Source organism: Orbicella faveolata, unplaced genomic scaffold (assembly GCF_042242905.1).
Source record: "Orbicella faveolata isolate gen_17 unplaced genomic scaffold, um_ofav_v1 contig_24, whole genome shotgun sequence".
In the NCBI taxonomy this organism is placed as follows: domain Eukaryota; kingdom Metazoa; phylum Cnidaria; class Anthozoa; order Scleractinia; family Merulinidae; genus Orbicella; species Orbicella faveolata.
Genome location: NW_028301552.1, coordinates 16,337,405 through 16,355,583, shown reverse-complemented (window position 1 = coordinate 16,355,583; position 18,179 = coordinate 16,337,405). Strand labels below are relative to the sequence as shown.

Below are 18,179 nucleotides of genomic sequence, written 5' to 3'. Positions count from 1 at the left end.
GCAAGTTTTCCCATGCCGCAAATCTCAATTCCACTGATACTAGCGACGAAGGACCAGAGGTTGCCGACGAAGAAGTGGTCAGTCTCGATCCGCCGGATTCCAGCGTGGAAGGGAAAGGAGAGGACAAAAAAGGGAAAAAGATGAAAAGAAAAAAATCAGCGCATCGTAAAAATCTTGCAAAACAGGCAAGTAAGGCACACGCAAAGATGTGCGGAAAAGCAATGCAAATGCTGTACAAATTACAAAATCTACCGGAAAAATATGATTCCGATGATGACACGGATTGATTTTGCGTTGAATACGATGTTTTAATTGAAATATGGAAATAGATTGTACTCTTTAAAGAAAGAATGAAAATAAATTACGACTCTGTCACCGAAACTTGCTTGTGCTGAATAACTGTTGCTAGTTCTTTTATTCTGAATTTCACACCAGAATCAAATTTGCATATTTAGTAGATGTTTCCCACTACAGTGGAGTCATGCGAAACATCTCTAATAGTTTATAATGTCGACTTTGTTAACAGTAAAAGTGACTTGTGTAAGGTTAGTGTGATTTTTTTCTGTTTTATCGTCAACTTCGCTATTGTTCACGTATTATTTGGACTTGTGACTTTCTGAACAATATAGTGTCCCACGAAAGGGAAGTGTGATTTTTTTTTTCTTTTTGTGTTTCTCAGCAATGAGTAAATTATTTTTAGCAAAAGAAGTAAACAACACTAGAATCAACCAATCAAATAGCAGGCATTTCGATCCTTACCGAGCAAGGGTCTACCTATAAAAGCCACCCAAAAAACCAATCCCGGGACTAATTCGTCATTCGTTCATTTGAACTGCAAGAAAAATGGTAACTCTGTGCATTGAGTGCAAAAACTTTGTTAACAAGCGCCAAGAAACCCTTCTGTGCGACGGCTGTAACAAAATTCCTTCAACACGATCTAATATTTTTAGCCTAAAATCGGTTGAAAAATAACAATATTCAGAGTGTATCACATAATCTCTAAAACTATCGATTGATTCAGTTCAATTCTAAATCATTTACCGCTAAAAGGAAAAAAAAACGAAAATTCAATATTTCGACAAATTCAACGAAAATTGTAAACTTTCTGAGAATGCGTAAAGTAAATTTTCCCCCTCTTCTCATTTTTGTCTGTCAGGTCTGCTTATGCTCCCTGTTGACCCGGAGGGGTCCGCCAGATAACCATCGACTTTGAAAAGGCTCTCTGGAGTGTTCTTCGGCAGCTTCTTCCTAACGCTATCATCAAAGGGTGTGTATTCCATCGGACTCAAGGCTCTTTGGAGGAAGGTAGGTGGAAAATATTGATCAACTGTTTTCGATTAATCCCTAACTTAATCGGAGGATTCAAAACTTAAAACATAAATCGTATGATTCAGAACAAAAATTGAAGTTCGTATGTACACGTTGAAGAAATGAAAGTCAAACTTAGTTACCCGCGGTTATGACAATACAGGCGTAGATCATCAATTCCGCTTGAGCATTACTAGCCTGCTAACTGGCTCCCGGCGAGGACAAGCTAGCATTTTATATGAACCAATCAAGTCAAGCACCACTCGTTAGAAACAGGAGAAGGCGACCTAAACCCAGATAGCAGTAGAAAATGTGAGAATCTAAAAAAAAAGTAATAATTTGCTGGTTTTTTCTTTCAGATTCAAAAACTTGGACTCCAGCACGAATACAATCATGACAAAGGCACATACTTGTATGTGCGTAAACACATGGCCCTGCCGTTCTTGCCCGAAGGTTAAATCCGGCCAATGTTGGAGCAGTTGCGAGTTCAAGCAGCAACAGACCAGCTGAAGCAGTTTACCGAGTACATCGCAGAAACCTGGATCAACAGCAACGCTTGGCCACCCTCTTGCTGGCGCGTTTTCCAGATGACTGTACGAACAAACAATGACATCGCAGAATGGCACATTGCCATTCTACCTCCTGCTCGACCCTCTCCATCAAGAGGCTCGGCTGACGGCACTACGAATTCGTTTGGCTCCAAAAAAAGGCTAAAAAGGATTGAATGAGCAAAATACCGCTCCCTTCAGGCCAAAATATTCGATCATTGGGATGATTTTTCCAATGAGAGAAACACTGCTGAACAACTCCTTAAGTACGTCTGAATGGCCCGTCACGAGTATTCGCTCAGCGCTCCAATTAATAGGTCACTGAGAAATGTTTTTAAAGTTTTTTGGCTCAGCTCGCTGTAAATAGTTCCATTATATACAACAATTTAAAAGGGCGTGACCACCAGGGTCATGCACATGTCCTAATTGTGACTAGCTACAATCCCGGCCAAAAGTAGTTGGGATACTTGAGCTACATCACGTATCCCCATCCCCCCTAATCAATGTTGGAAAATATCGCGTTTTTTCCAACAAAAAGGGGAAAAATCACCCGATTATCAAAATTGTAAGTGGGGGGAGGGGAGAACTTTCTTGCTGTCCCAACTTTTTTGTCCGGGATTGTCTGAGAAAAGAATTTAAAGAATGTCACACAACTTGCTGTAACAGAGGCTTAGAGAGGAAAGGAGTTGTACCATCTTGCGCATACTAGTAACGCACACTGCAGAAAAAGAAACCAACAAAATGGATCGAAATCCTCCAATCGTAATCTTAGAGAATGTGACCTTTTGAACTCCCTTGTTTCCTGAGGCGTACGCATAAATAACCGACGGCAGCGTTGAGTTTAGAACTAAGAATTCGTATTTTGGGTCGTTACAACGTGTGTGTAACCGTTCATACGGACTGTTATGCTAAATGGCGTAATTATTTGTTACCCGGCGTAGTTATTTGTTACCTGACAGTTTAATTATTTAGCAGAAGTCATCTTCTGTTGAAATGAAAAGTGCAGAACGCCGGCCGCGTTTGAATGGTAGAAGAGTGAGGAGTGTTTATCAGATTACTTACAGAAAGGCGAACGTTTAAATTATTGCATCGCGTGAGTCATTTGCTGTGGTATATGCTTGATTCTTTCCAAAATGCTGATCCCACGAGCAAAACTAAAGTTTTACAATGGGTGTGCATAGTCAGGAACGTCATCAGAATGGTGAAATTCACTATCACAGAGCCGTTAAACTTGATCGAAATCGGAGATGACTGACGGTGCGGAATTATGCGGACAAAAAGCATGGCCTGAAATTAAATTTCTCTGGCAGTCACGGTAACTTCTTCTCGACTTGGAATTATACGACAAAAGATGGCAAAGAGTACCTGGAATCAGAATGTTACCTTGATCTAAATGCGCCACAAACACAAGAGGCTAGCCAAGCACGCATCGCAGAAATGGGACGAAATGACAAACGCGGGAAAAAGAGAAAACGAAGACGGCAGCGCCGGATATCAATTTATGAAGTTTCCCAAGTGGCAGTGCAAAAAGAAATTAAGAGTACGCTAGAAAATTGCTATCCCTTACTAATCAACAGAAGAAAGAAGACAAAACTAATTTGGCCCAGTTTATCGCCAACCACGGCTGCAAAGCAGAACAAGAGGCTCTGCGGTTCGGATGGGAAATTTTTTTTTTTGGTTTTATTTTGTTTTTGTTTTTGTTTTTATTTGTTTTTTTTAATGCTTTACTTCAAGACACAAACATTATTTACAACATGGTGTGTCTGTTGAGTACACTTACAAACTACTTACAAGACCAAAGAACATAACAGTCCAATTCAGATTTATTTAAATGTTCCAATATCATTATTTATACCACCTACGCAAGGGAAAAGAGATATCTACCCTTAAAACACTAAATAAATGAAACTAACTGATTAGATTAGAACGATGCCCTTGAAGGAGCATCTTCTTTATGATATTTAACTGTTAGATTAATTTTAATCTATATTTTCAACGTTATATTTTGTGTTTAATTTATTGGCAAAATCAGAGAGAGTAATTGATCTATTGTGGAGTTTGCTGGTGTATATGTAATAGCGTATATACAACATGGTGTAATTGAGTTTTCTTAACAGAGTTTTGTTTGCAATTGAAGAAATGGGAAAAAGGCCAAATAAAGTTTCTTTAACAGACGGGTGTTGATTAGTATAATTAACATTATTGAACCATGGTATAACTCTTCGGTGGAAAGCTTTTGAAAATTGGCAGTTAATAAACGTATGTTCGATGGAGTCTTCATTTCCACAATATAAACAATCACTATCTTGTTTGATACCGAAGCGACATAATTCTTTCTTGGTGACTATAATTCTATGTAAGAATTTGTAATGGAATTCTTTTAATTTATTTTCTCTCCAAATCTGATTTGCCAAATTGAAGATATGTTGCCATTCGCTGGAATTTAAATTCACAGTATTACTCCATTTTTTCCGGCCGGTAGGAAATGAATAATTTACGCTTTTATTTAGTAGCCAGTAGAAATCCTTTGCCTTTGTTTTCTGTAAATCGATGGCAATATTTTCAGCTAATTGAATCCTAGTATTATGATTTCCTAAATAATTTTCTTTAAGAGGTTTGTCTTGATTACATGCCTTAGTTACCAATGCTTTCGGAATAGCATTAATTACTTGATAAAAATTTACGAAATTAGTCACAAAGACAAATTTGCTTCGAAACTCTTGAAAGGAAAGAAGTTGTCCATTTTCGTTAAGTAAGTCTTTAATACAAATAATTCCTTTGGAAAACCATTCCCGAAGAAAGAAGGGTTTCCCTCCTATTAAAATAGCTTTATTGTTAAAAAGGATTGTTTCCTGCCCCTGTTCATACTTGTACTGAGATTTAATTTCAGAAAATAAGGATAAAATGTCCTTGTAGAATGGATGGGAAATGGAAGAGGCTCCAGCTAAATTAGAGAGAAACCAGAAGACACTACTGGAAATACTTCAGGAATTTCTGCAAGAAGAATGTGTCTCCACTTGTAACAAGAAGTGGCTTACCATTGCCAAAGATATCCTTCAAAGAAATTCTATCCCAGAGGCTGATTTCACAGAAGCCGTCAGAAATCTTCTTGTCAAAGGTGGTGGAAAATATCGCAACATCTTGATTAGCGGGCCTGCAAATTGTGGGAGGACATTCATCCTTAATCCACTAAATTCAATTTTTCATACCTTCAGCAAACCCGCAACAACACGTTTTGCCTGGGTAGGAGCTCAAGTTTGTGAAGTAATCTTTCTCAATGATTTCCGCTGGTCGGAGAAAATAATCCCTTGGCACGACCTCTTATTGCTTCTGGAGGGACAAACTGTTCACTTGCCCGCCCCTAAATCTCACTATACGGAGGACATTGTGTTCGAAAGGGACGTTCCTATTTTTTGCATTGGTAAGGATGAGCTCGTCTATGTTCGTGTAGGGGTAGCTGATTCTCGTGAAACTGACATGACGCAAGATCGATGAAAGGTTGTCAGTTTCAACGCACAAATTCCATCTACCGAGCGGGTTGATATTTTGCCATGCCCTCGCTGCTTCGCAGAGTTTATCTGTGGACGTGAAGGAAGTGTTGCTGCTAACTAAGCAGAACCATATTGGCATGTTTTTCTTCCTTTTCCTTCTAGTGCCAGGACGTGCATAAAGCGAGATGCGTTCTCCGCTCAATCGGACTCACTGGTTATCCGCGACGATTAACCGCCATGATTAACCATTTTTGTAAAAGAAATTGGCTCCAAATTGCTTCGGGACATTTCATTTATGACTGTTTCCTCTTTTTAGGAATTATAATAAACTGTTTAACAGAACTTTACGAGAACGTTTATTTGGTTAACCGTTCAATTGAAATAGCAGGGTAGTTAATAGTTAATCTACTGTCTCCGCTCTTGGCGCGGGCGAACAGGAAAGTGCAGTAAATAGAAAGATTTATGATGACTAGCGAAAATGTTCAATTGAAATAGCAGGGTAGTTAATAGTTAATCTACTGTCTCCGATGGCAAGTACGGTGATGCCACTCAATTGAACGGTTAACCAAATAAACCTTCTCGTAAAATTCTGTTTTACTATTCTGTTGTATAAAAACCATTCGTTCTATTAGTCTCATTAATTCATATAAAGGATGTTAAAACGAAACCTGGATATAAACCGACTTGAAAGACGCCAAAACTTTTAAATTGTGACTCTTGATGAGGCGAAAGAACTTATTTCTAACTACACGTGCATGTCCACATGCACAAGTTCTGGTTTGGTATTCATACGAGAACGCTACATTGTAATGCCCTGTTATGACGTAGACGACAAGTAGCCCCTCTTTCGCTTACTCTGCCGTGCGTGAGGCGAAAGAAAACCGCGAGAAAAAAATGGCCGTGTGAAATCCTCGGAGCGAGACGCGTGCTTCTCGCCCCCAGGATATCATTGTTCGATAAACGCCTCGTCTTTAGCGGAGAACCTTCAAAGTTTGGAAAAAAGCGGGGAGCCACTATTATTCGATGAAGCAACTTTAGACGAGTTTTTTTTACAAAATTATACTAAATAGGAATTGATACAGGAAGAGAAAATAGATATTAATTAAATGGACGAACATTCAAATGGACACTATCACGGACATTTTTCAACTTCATTTATGAGGGAGCACTAAAATTATGACTAAGGTCTCTAGAACCTGGAGTAAATTGCTAAAGGATTTGGACAAAGTAATTAGTTTTTTGTCATACGGTTTGGCATGGTATAGAAAAAAAACTTGCCAGTGTTTTCAAGCTTTCAAGCCAAAGTCAGAAGATTTTATTATAGATTGCTCTCCCTCCTGAGTTTCATTTGATATATATACTTTGCAATTCTACAGAAGTATTTCTTGTATGAGGAAAGGTACTATGCAATGATTTAAGCACAAAATTGGCCTGAACACTCCAAGCACCGTGACAATGTTCCTTTAATACTAGTTTCACTCTCCTCTATTTACAAGATGACACACGTGATCCATCGTCGCAAAATAGGGAGTTGTCAATCGAAGACCCGGCCCCTGGCGAAGTCCATGCAGAAATTCAGCCAGTAATCTTCCAGCTAATCGAGAGCGGCACGAAAAGGAGGAAAACCAGCCTGATAAACAGCCTTGGCTTCTGCTACAACGTCCATTCCAAGCGACCGTATCAACTTATTGGCAGTGCACAGTTCGCCCAGCATGACGTCGGTGACAGAACGAGACGAGGTTTTCCAGCCAGGCAACCACTGTAACAACCATAGAGGTGGTGGGGGCAGCAACCGCGACCAAGATACTAGCTAGACCAAAGAGCAAGGCACTGGACGACAAGTTTAAGCCAGCGTCAGCAATAGTGGATGACGTAACTATAGTTTAATTGAAATACCTAACTGTTTTCAGGTGCAAGAGCTCACGCTGCAGAGATCCTATTCTGAGAACGACGCCGTATACAAACACGTCCGAAAGTTACTGGCCCTTCCATTCTCGCCTCACCGCCAGATCAACCATATGTTCCTTCACATTATTCATTAAATTGTAAATAAGTTTAACTTTAGCTAAGGTATATTTTATTGTGTAAATAGTGTCCCCGATTAGTTATTTTTAAACTAAATGCTATTGTCACTTTAATAGTCTTTCATTCATTCATTCATTCATTCATTTCACCTTCAAGTTGAAACCCAAACTGAGCCCCTGCAGAAGCTCGTCACCTGCATGAAACGACAATGGATCGAAAAAAGGATTTTCCTATCAAAGAACTCGAGAGTCTACAGGAAAGAGTGTACTCTCTTGTGGCCATTAAACAATTAAACACGTCTCTTTCGTTCCTAAAGAATTTACAGATTGGTCAACAGATTTATTTCTTCGAAATCACCTTTTGGCATTTTTAGAAACCTTCACGATTTTTGACAAATTTGAAGGAAACGCTTTACTTTTCAGGCAACTTTTAAGCCGTTAGGTAGAGAGCCCCTGTATGCAAGGGTTGAATCTGACTGAATAAACATTTTTTTGTCTTTTTAATAGCTGTGCAGTCGCTCACAGTTTATCAAAGAAATAAGAAACCTACTCGTTTTACGTTTCTGATTAATTATTTTCGAAATATAACACTCTAGAACTTGAAATTCCGAGAAGCACTCTACGCGCCTCGTCTCCCTCTTTGCCCTTCAGGAGTGTTGCAAACATTCCCGATACATTACTGCCAAGATATCACCAAAAACCTCCCACGGAAACTTCTTCACAAGGAGACAAGTGCTAAGGCATTGCTAATCACGAACTTATAAAGAGGCAAGTCGTTTAAAGAAGCAATCCCGTTCCTCGAGTCTTTGGTCCTTACTGGGCAAGCTTGACGAAACAAGCGACTCTCGAGAGTTCCTTTACAGGCTTGGTTTTGATTGGTTTTAGAAACAATGAAACTGAGCGGAAGTAGAACACCAGCGTCTCGATTGACCCACGCGTTTGTGAGTTACCCATACGCAATTCAACCGGAAGTCCGATATTTTCGGACTTCATATCGGAATTTTTCAGGGTGGCTCATTTCCAGACCGCTGGTCAGGGGCTACGAAGCCTTATCATGCACAGGACCCAGACATGTTTTCATTGATGAAAACCTAAACACAATAATCTTCCTTAAGATAGTTACTTCATAAGCGCAGTAAAGCCATAATCAAAGGCTCCTTCGAGCTACCTCATGGTATGTGGTAATTATTCTATGAAGTGCCGTCCTTTGCCTCTTTTGGAACTAAGAAGTGTTGCATTTGTAAGGTGTTTAGTTGAAAAGTGCATCATGTTAATAAGCAGCCAGTAGTTGAGCATGTTTATAGAAATAAGGTCTTAATCTAATATATATATATAACATTTTGACAGGAAACACTGATAATCCTTTAGTGTCTTCTTCTCTGTCTGCATTATGAACATCAGCACTACAAATATTGTTTTGACAATTTGTGATAATTTCATTAGTTTGCACATTAGCACTGGATGTGTTAGGGTTTTGAACAAACTCACCCCACTTTTCATGGGTTTCGAAGTTATACCATCTACCCATGCATTTTGCAATTTTATGTCTTCAGGTTTAAATAATTCACTAGTGTCTACAAGATATTTGGCTGCGTCTAATGCTTTCTTAGGTTTGACATTCTGTAACTGATAGTGATGCTTGTAACCAAGTCGTCCGTCAAGTTTTATTGGAATGGTCTATGATTCGCTTCCTGGCCTTGGGAGACAACGAACAGTTGAATATACATTACTTGGCACATTGACAATGTTTCTATGAATAGACAATTGACCACCCCTAGATAGTTCACGGATTTGCATAAAAGGTATACGAGGTGATATTAGTCGCTCTTCTAGTGACGTGAAATTCAAAACATTAGGCTTATAAGGAAAATCCATCTTATTGGCTTGAGAACAGCTGGGTAACCTGCCTTGTTTTAGACCTTTTTTATTGCAAGTTAGACAATTGCTTTTTCAGACTTTTTTTTAGACTTTTTTTTAATTTCAAGTCATGCAGATCCATTCAGTGGCATTGACACTTTTAAAACCAGTAAGACAGGACTCAACAATGTCTAGTCAACATGCCCTATATTCGTTTGGATCACATTTCACTGCAGAGCACTTGAAGCACAGTTGGTCACAACAAGAGCATACATATTCTGGGCCACATGCAATGTTCGTGTAAAACAACTTTATCATAGAAATTGCATCGTACTTGTTTTCTTGTGGCTGCAGTTCATGACTACTACATGTTAGTTGCGATACACTTGCCAGAGCCTCAGCCTTTTGTCTTTTTCTTACCCACGGTTTGGTTATTTGCCTTATGTGCTGCGGGTTCTCTGCTTTTCGTTTTCTGAAGGAGCGCTGCTCAATTTCTCTGACATGTTCTGGGTTCAATTTTGTTCTTTTAGCAGCCTGGTGTTTCTTGTTCCTAGATGTTTTGCTATTAATGTTGCAGCCTTGTACTCGTTTTTGATTGTCATTTATTCTAAAGTTATCATCAGCTCTACTGTCGTTCATGTATTCTCTCATGTATTTTCTTCTGTAAGCCTTACGTTTTTCACTGTTATCAACTGGTTTGTTTCCATTTGCATTTTTTGTTTGTTTGCTGTTCTCTCTTATCTCCATTGTTCTGTTTTCTACTATGGAAACATAATGAAATTCATCTAGGTGTCCAATGTAAATGTTTAGGGCATTTGTAACATTCACTGGTTCAACAACAGTAACTGCAGAAAAAGTTGGATTTGATTCAGCAATATGAATTGATATATTAAGACAATTGGCAACAGCTTGAATTATGATAGCATCAGGCCATGTTCCTTAACATGACATTCTTTCCAAATAACCTTGCCAAGAATCCTCAGTTTTACTCTCCATAAATTGTTCAGAGTGATTCACTAAATACTGAATGCCAACACTGTGCACATAGAAATGACTATTAGGATTTCCATAGAGTTGATGTCATACAGCCCTAAAAAAGCAATCACCACCTCCCCCAACATCAAGTGCAGTTCTGCCTAACTGAGACAATCTGAATTCTAATAAACAGACAGAATTTGTGGGTGATACAAAAGGTACTGATTTGCAATACTCATTTGCAGGACCAGGATTTGACTCCACATCTTCACTCAATGATACGATTCTGCTCAAAAAATGATACGTTTTCATTTGGAGCTGCCTTAATTTTCTGTTACCTTCAGCTATCATACAAAACAAAGGCAAGTTTTCATGCTTTATGGAGTCCTTGTTCGAAAAATACACAAGCTTAAACTTTGTCTAATGAAATACTTCTTTGAGAAAATCATGAATTTTGAACTTCTATATTGCTCTAAGAAATGACAACGATGGTATCCACACAACATGGCCTTCAGTTTGGACGATTTCGGGACATTAATTTCTTTACGTATAATTTCACCACATTTTTGCTTTTTTTTTGTCATTAGAGAGTCTGGTAACCATTTTGTAAGAAATTCTGGAGGGTTCTCTTTCACGTGTCATTATAAACTGAGGATGGGAGACAATGGTACTGTAGCTCTAGAGTTCTGTACATTCACATTTTTATCTGTATTTCTGTACTGACAATTACTTGACAACTGAACTGGTATTTTACTTTGATATTCAAACTGCTCGGGTATCGTAGGATTACCTTCGATAATCATTTGCTTTTGACCTTGCTGTATTCCAGGTGGCATTCAGGTAACAGATCATCTGTTTGGCATTTGTTTGTTGTTTGATATTTTGCATTTGTTATGGTATTTGTTATTTGGCGTATAATTTATTGTATTTAGCATTTGTTTGGCAGCCGTGTTCAATATCTATAGCTTATCACAGTTGTGGCATTTAAGTCTTAGCGAGAGGGGAACTTGACGAAAGCTTCATCGATGTGCATTGTCATGTGACATTTTCCGAACAGCTACCTAGCGAAATGCAAAATATTAAAAGCGCATTTAATTTTAAATCATACGTCCTGCAAGTATTTTTAGAAAATTCAAAATGCAATACAGTAGGAGGGCAGCTTACCTTTTTTCCCCAGGCCATAAAGCATTCATTCCGAACAGTTCGTTTTGTGCATTCTATTCCTCGTCATCCAAATGTATCTTGGAGACATCGTAACTTTTAAGACTTTAAAACCCATTTCTTTCCAATCGAACTTTCTTTAGCACATTTCCTGTTCGTTTGTGAGGTCTTCAAAAGTATATTTTGATCCAAGATGGAGCGAAAGGAAGGAAAACTCGCCTTGACAATTTTTGCGTCGGGCTCGACACAACAGACGCCATTTTGTAAACATGTACTGCCACCTTTGTCCCACCCCCTTCCCCCACATATATGGACATAAAACAATAACACGACTTTGTGGACAAAACCAAACCTAGTATGGGGGACAGGGGGAAACGTGTTTAATTCATGTTTAATGCGGATTTAATCATAAATTAATTGTCTAACGGGAATGGAGTGACCAATCCAACCATCGCTATACCTCATGGTATGAAGTACATACCATGAGGTAAAAAGGATGCTATGAATCACACATGCACATGGTTGTGATGTCAAATGTCTCCAACAGACTTTTTGAAAGTATGCATTCGTGTATTTTAAAAACTAATTACACCACATGCTTTCATCTTGTTATTTTAGGAGCGCACGTGCTTAGTCATAGGTTTTTGCACTGTTGACAAGAACTGCAGCCAGATCGCCGTAACAAGGTCTTCCTGTATACTATTTTCTAACACTAAAAAGACCACGTTGTTGAACTTTCATTTGTTATGAAGACAGAAAGTTAACACTTGGAAAAGAAAACAAAAATATAGGGATTAACCAACATACGAACTGCATGATTTCGTACCAAGTACTATAAATGTTAATCTTAAAGGGCAATGATATAGGTACTGAAATTTCCTAATAAAATCGTACTGAGAAAGAAGCGAATGAATTAGCCGCTCAGAAGCGACTAATGGATCAAAATAGTGAATATTCATGCGCATTAACAAACCGATAACAGGTGAATTTGCTGTATGGACTAACCCTGTTTTTAAGCTTATAAATATCGGCAAATTGTCGATAATACACATCTGGAATCTTTGTAGCTGCTATCTTGTGTCTAACGACAACCGAAGACGTCAATATAAGGTTTGAAACTATTTTGTAAAGTTGACATTAGAATACTCAACGAAAAAGTAACTTGAATGTAGACTTTTCTTCCCCCTTTTCCCTGCTTCCATTTTCAAAAAAATACGTTCACGAGTTAATTCATTACTACGAGGGTTGGCTGAAAGACGTTTTAAAGAGGCATGCTATGGCTATTAGCTACCACCTCCAAGAAATCTGAAAAAAGTTAAGAAAAACGTAAGAAAAGGAAAAAAAAAAGGAAAATACGGACGAAATCATTAGCCAGTTGTCTGTAAACGAATAGCCTTTTCCAGCCTCGATCCATTAAGTAGAAACTTTTACGTTTTAGAAGTAATCCACAAAAACTGGTAATCTTTAAATATCGATAGCCTTCAGTTCGAATTTCTTAGGGAGAAAATTCTTCCAAGCGGGAGTAGAACACATGCCATTTAGCTACGGTAGCAACTGCGTGTTCTAATTAATCACTCCGCGGATATCGGAAGGTGGCATCACTAGAACTAAATTTGCAAATATGAAAACTCGTACGGCTTTTTCCTTTTTTTGATCTTAGTTTGATACCATTTGAAATAAATGCTCCATTCCACCATCCACCAAAAAGAATTTTTTAAAAAAATATATAATTTTTAGCGCTCAAAAGCGACGAATGAGTTAAAACACGAATATTATCTGTATTGACAAACAGGTTACAGGTGAATTTCACGCATTAATTAACCTTATATTCAAGTTGTTTATTATCGGTATATCGTTGACAATAAACAGTACTCTTCTCTACTTGAGGACAACCGAAGACTTCAATACAAGGTTTGAAACTAGTCTGCATTGTAAAACTGACTGCATCCTTTCTCAGTATTTGTCATGACCTATTTAATGAGATGTGGAGTAAGGCAAAACTCATTGAAACTCTGTAGACATAGTTGACACCGACAATAATTGCAAGAAAAGGAAAATACTGTTTAAAACCGAAAAATTTAATTTCCAAAGGTATATTTACAACCGCATTTCTTTGTGTAATAGCTTGTGATTTTTGTAAGTGATACAGATCAACTTAAAAACTTTAAATGAAGAGAGTATAGCCGAGTTTTAGATTACTCAGTATAACCTTGGGTGACTGTTGGATGTTCTAATTAACCACCACGATATAGAAGCGAGCAGCTTCGTACAAACATGTTCTGCTAAGCTGCTTGGTTCAATTACGTCTTTATTTTAACATTGCCCGGCTTAATCCAAGCTACCATTGCTCTTCAATAAGTTAATCTTCAATTTGGCTTTAAAAACAAAATTTGCTTGCAATCGTCCCCTCCAGATATAAGGCATGAAGGTACTGAGAAAATACTTTTGCTAAAAAGCCGCTTTTTGACAAAATGAAGTTTACATTATGTAAAAAAAAAGTTGTTTAGAGGAAACTCTAGCCCGTTTACGCCATCGCGTGGCATTTTAAAACAGCGTTTGCAGCTGACCGGTAAATTCTAGCTATAATTAGTCTTTTTGGTTTTTGTTTTTGTTTTCACAGAGGGAACAAACACGAATCGCCAGAAAATGATGAAATTTCAAAATGCAATTTTTTAAGCAGCTTCTAAAAGGATTACCTAATGAATTTTTTTGGTTTTGAATTAAATTCACGAAAAAATAGAGAATTCCAGTGCCTTAACTGCCATCAACACAGCGCTTAATCAATTGCAGCGAGGAAATGAATTTTGAAGTTTTTGTTAATCCGCATTACCAAGTAGGTTGTAATGCATCTACTTGTGGTTTTAACAATTTTTTGTCAAAAATGAACCAAAAGGCCTCAAAATTTAAGTACAACTTTTACTATACTTTAAAGAGCTGGTATCATTTTATTTTGATTATTTCACCAAAACAAAACAATCTAGCCACGCGCCGACAGGTATAATTTTCAACGGCTTAAGCGGTCAAATTTGATCTGAATTTGCAAATGAAGTACAGGTGAATTTATAAGTTTATAAACTTCGGAATATTATCTGTAATAAACAATCATTTTCCTTGCTGCCTTCTTCTAGTTCAGAGAAACCCAGGACTGGGAGACAAAGCTTTAAAACTATTTTGTGAAAGGCCACCAACTCAGAAATAGCAGGCGAATAGCAGGCTGATGTAAAACAACATAGCACAAAAACATAATTCATTTCATCTGGCATGGCAATATTCGTCGAATTCAAAACACCTTCTAACGCAGCAGTAACCTGTTCGTGTAATTTTCGAAAATCAAATAATCTATGGACTCTGAAGCATATAAAAACATGGAATACTTAGCAACTAATGAGTAATTATCACCATTTAAATTAAAACTGACCCTGGCTACAATATCACATAGTAGAAGCGGAAACCATGACGAAAGAGAAGAAGGCGAATTAAAATAAGCGTGGGAGGGGGCACTGGAACGAGAACGTCGTTTTCCGCGAAAAAATAAAACTTTAGCAACGAAGATGCTCCAGGACGACTTCTTTATGAATTCTCATTCAGATCCCTTCCATATCTAGCTTGGGAAAGGCTTAGGGGAGTCTAAATATAATTCTGATACAGTAGTCACACAAGTCCTCACCTTTAGTAGTCATCAAGGCCTTTTTCCCTTTTCTAGGCCTTTTGGAAAATATTATTTTCCAAGTTGTAGTGGGGGAACGATTTCACTCCATCACTCCATCACTTCCTGTTAGACATTTGGAATCCCCATATCAAAACACCTGCAGGAATGCTCGTCGGAAAATTTAAATTTAACTCCTAAAGGAGACTAATATGGGTGCTGCTCGAGCTTCATTAGACCCTTGAAAGATACCACTTAAAACGGAATAGGTTCGATTACAAGCCAATGTTCAAGAAAGGATCCCGCGAACACTGTTAGACCCGACTTGCGTGCTCCAGAGATCAGCGGAAATCAAGCGTTACACAGAACTAAATGAGAGCGTTTCCTTTTACTACTATTTCTTCAAGTGCACCTTAAAGGATACTTTGACAGCTGGTGACGTTTCGTCATCAACACCCTAAGTGAGACCAGAACCCTTGATTTGTACCCAAGACGACGACCCGACCTTTTCATATTCGAGTACTCCCCCCCCCGGATTTCCAACATCACGCCGTCTGAGGCCGTTTTACAGCCGCTAACACCGTGTCAAGTTAGTTATTCTTTGAATTTCTGACGCAAGTACTCAATATCTTACCACAGAAATGATCTACATTGAATAGATTTTCACACCAACGATTTCATACAGAGAAGCTAATTATTTCCCGAAGGTGTCCCTTTATACAGATGCAACCGTACTCGATTGCCGAAAAATAAGATATTGAGAATCACAAAATTGATGAGCTGTATGAATTTTTCCAATGATTCACGCCGTGATTTAAGAGTGACTTCCTGTAAATACTACGGATAGGTGTGCAAAATGCAAAAATCGAATTCCCTCAAACTTTTTCACAAGAAAGCCCTCTGGAAACTATTTAGGAAAACACAACTTTTAGTTCGTTTGGATTTATATTTTTCAAGCAAAGCGATTTTTTAATTTTCACCCTTGGAGAAGCCCTCCAACCACTGAGAAATGTGCTTCATATTTGCGACTCGTGTAAGAAAACTAAAACAATTATCAAAACTATTTCGATATTACACAATTCAATGACCCTTCCTTTACAAAGTACAGTTATTAGAATTGGAAAAGATTCAAACCTTAATTTTCAAAAAATTTTCAAATTTACCCTCCTAAACAGCATTATCAGAAAGCTCGATTTTGGCGAATTTCAACAGTAAAACTTCCTACCTGGTACATGGATTCCGCTGTAAAGATGGTATTCTAGAGAAAGAGTAAGGTTTCCTCTATCGTTCTGTGAAATAAAATTTGGGGCAACTCAAACTACGAATTCAGACGACGGAAAATATTTACGGTACTTGCTTGAAGTTTATGACCTTTGAACTTACAGTTGTCTTCATGAATACAAGAGATAACCTAAACAACAGTTGAAATTTTAGCGTGAATGCGACCCTTTCTCCCATTTAAATGATTAATAGTCATTTTGTTATCTTCTGTGGGCAATTTTATCTGAAGTGATATTTTTTTACGCTGAAAAGGAGTTCTAACTTGTTTATGAGTACGTGCGTATTTGTTTACTGAAGCGGAAATTTGTGGATATTAAATTTATTCCGTCTAAGTTCTATTTCGTGTGCTGCAAGGCGTTTCGTGTTGTCATTAAAACAAAATGGTATTGCCAAGTAGAAGGTTTTCTTCTCAGATTTTAAAACAACATGTAACTTTTGACTTACCGTCCACATGCATGGCTTGATTTAATCAGCAGCGTTACACCGGGTGTGATAGCGGTGAGATGGCGTGACGATAATTGACAAATCGCTTTTCGCGAATCGAATTCATCAAAAAATATGTATATATAATAACTTTCTTTGAGACTACTTGATAAAGACTCTTGTGAAATAAGTCTGCAAATTTTGAAACTCTCATTGCTGTGAAATAAAAAACCTGGATCTACTATTTTTATGCCACGGTCGTGTGATCCTCGAGTGTGGTATCACATGACAATAACAACTAAGAAATGGCCACCTGCAGTTATTCTCAAATCGTTGAGGGCACGTGCGGTCCTAGTGTTACGAATCCCGCACATGTTCAATGTGTTTTAATTCGAAAATGTGACAAAGACATTCGAGGTGATTTGAAGACTATTGGTGTGAGCGATTCTTCTCTGGACGAAGCAAGGCTATTGTTGGCTAGAGCAGATCAGTGTATTCGTAATTCAATTTTCTCTTTAGATCGAAAATATTGCAAAAGATTATCGAGAAAATACTGAGTGCTACGGTAACAGACAATCACCATGAGGCCCAATAAGGTGTGATTTCATGATACGCGAAATCAAAATCTCATGGCACTCTTTCAATGTAGCTGACCGTGCAAAAGCGTAATAGTCTCTTGAGTTATATTGCGGCCCGGCTATTTACATGTTTCTACCACGAAAATGATCCCAATACTAACCACGTGGAGAAGTGGGACTAGAAATTAAAGGTGGGGCAGGGGGGGGGGGGAATACTTGTCGGCTTGCCTCACTACAAGAGATAAGTCAAGCGAAACTTTAAGGTAGTAACATATAAGGGAATAACAGAGATGACTGAAAAAATAATTATTATTTGTAGACCCCGCTTGTTATTATGACAATCCACGAATCTGATGACTTATCGTATTGTTGTCCTCTTGCTTGTTAAATAAGGTATAAAGGCACCTACCAGCATTGAATCCCATTCACTGAACAAAAACGCGGATGGCTCCTCTGCTTCCTTCTGTCACCGAAACATTCTCACGTATCATTTAAATTGCATAAGAAAGCGGAGTCCTATAATACTGCGTGACATTTTCTGTGATGCCTTTCTCAATGTTATCCAAGGGCTTACATACCCGGGGTTAGCTTGCTGTCGCATGGTTTTTCGAAATCCTTACCGTTAAACTAAACTTCCAATAAACGCATATCACACATTTCGTTTCCGAGGTTGTTTTGACCTGGATGAAGGTATTTTGTACCCAACAGTATGCCCTCGTCATCGGGACCTATGGGAGATAAGGTGGCGTAGCAACAAAAAGCACTGTTCCTGTCCAGAGCAATGGATACAACATGAGACGAACCAGAAGGGGATCGTGGGATAAATCTGGTTCAGTCGAGAAGACTCCACCCTCAGACGCAAATTTTGTTGCCTGTAGGCTCTCATA

At 38.2% G+C, this 18,179-nt stretch overlaps 2 pseudogenes; both read left to right on the top strand.

The window, feature by feature from the left end:
- The first annotated feature begins 843 nt into the window (after positions 1-843).
- Positions 844-2,165, top strand: LOC149110637 (uncharacterized; annotated as a pseudogene).
- A 23-nt stretch (positions 2,166-2,188) lies between these two features.
- LOC149110636 (uncharacterized) lies at positions 2,189-5,577 on the top strand (annotated as a pseudogene).
- The last annotated feature ends 12,602 nt before the right edge of the window (positions 5,578-18,179 follow it).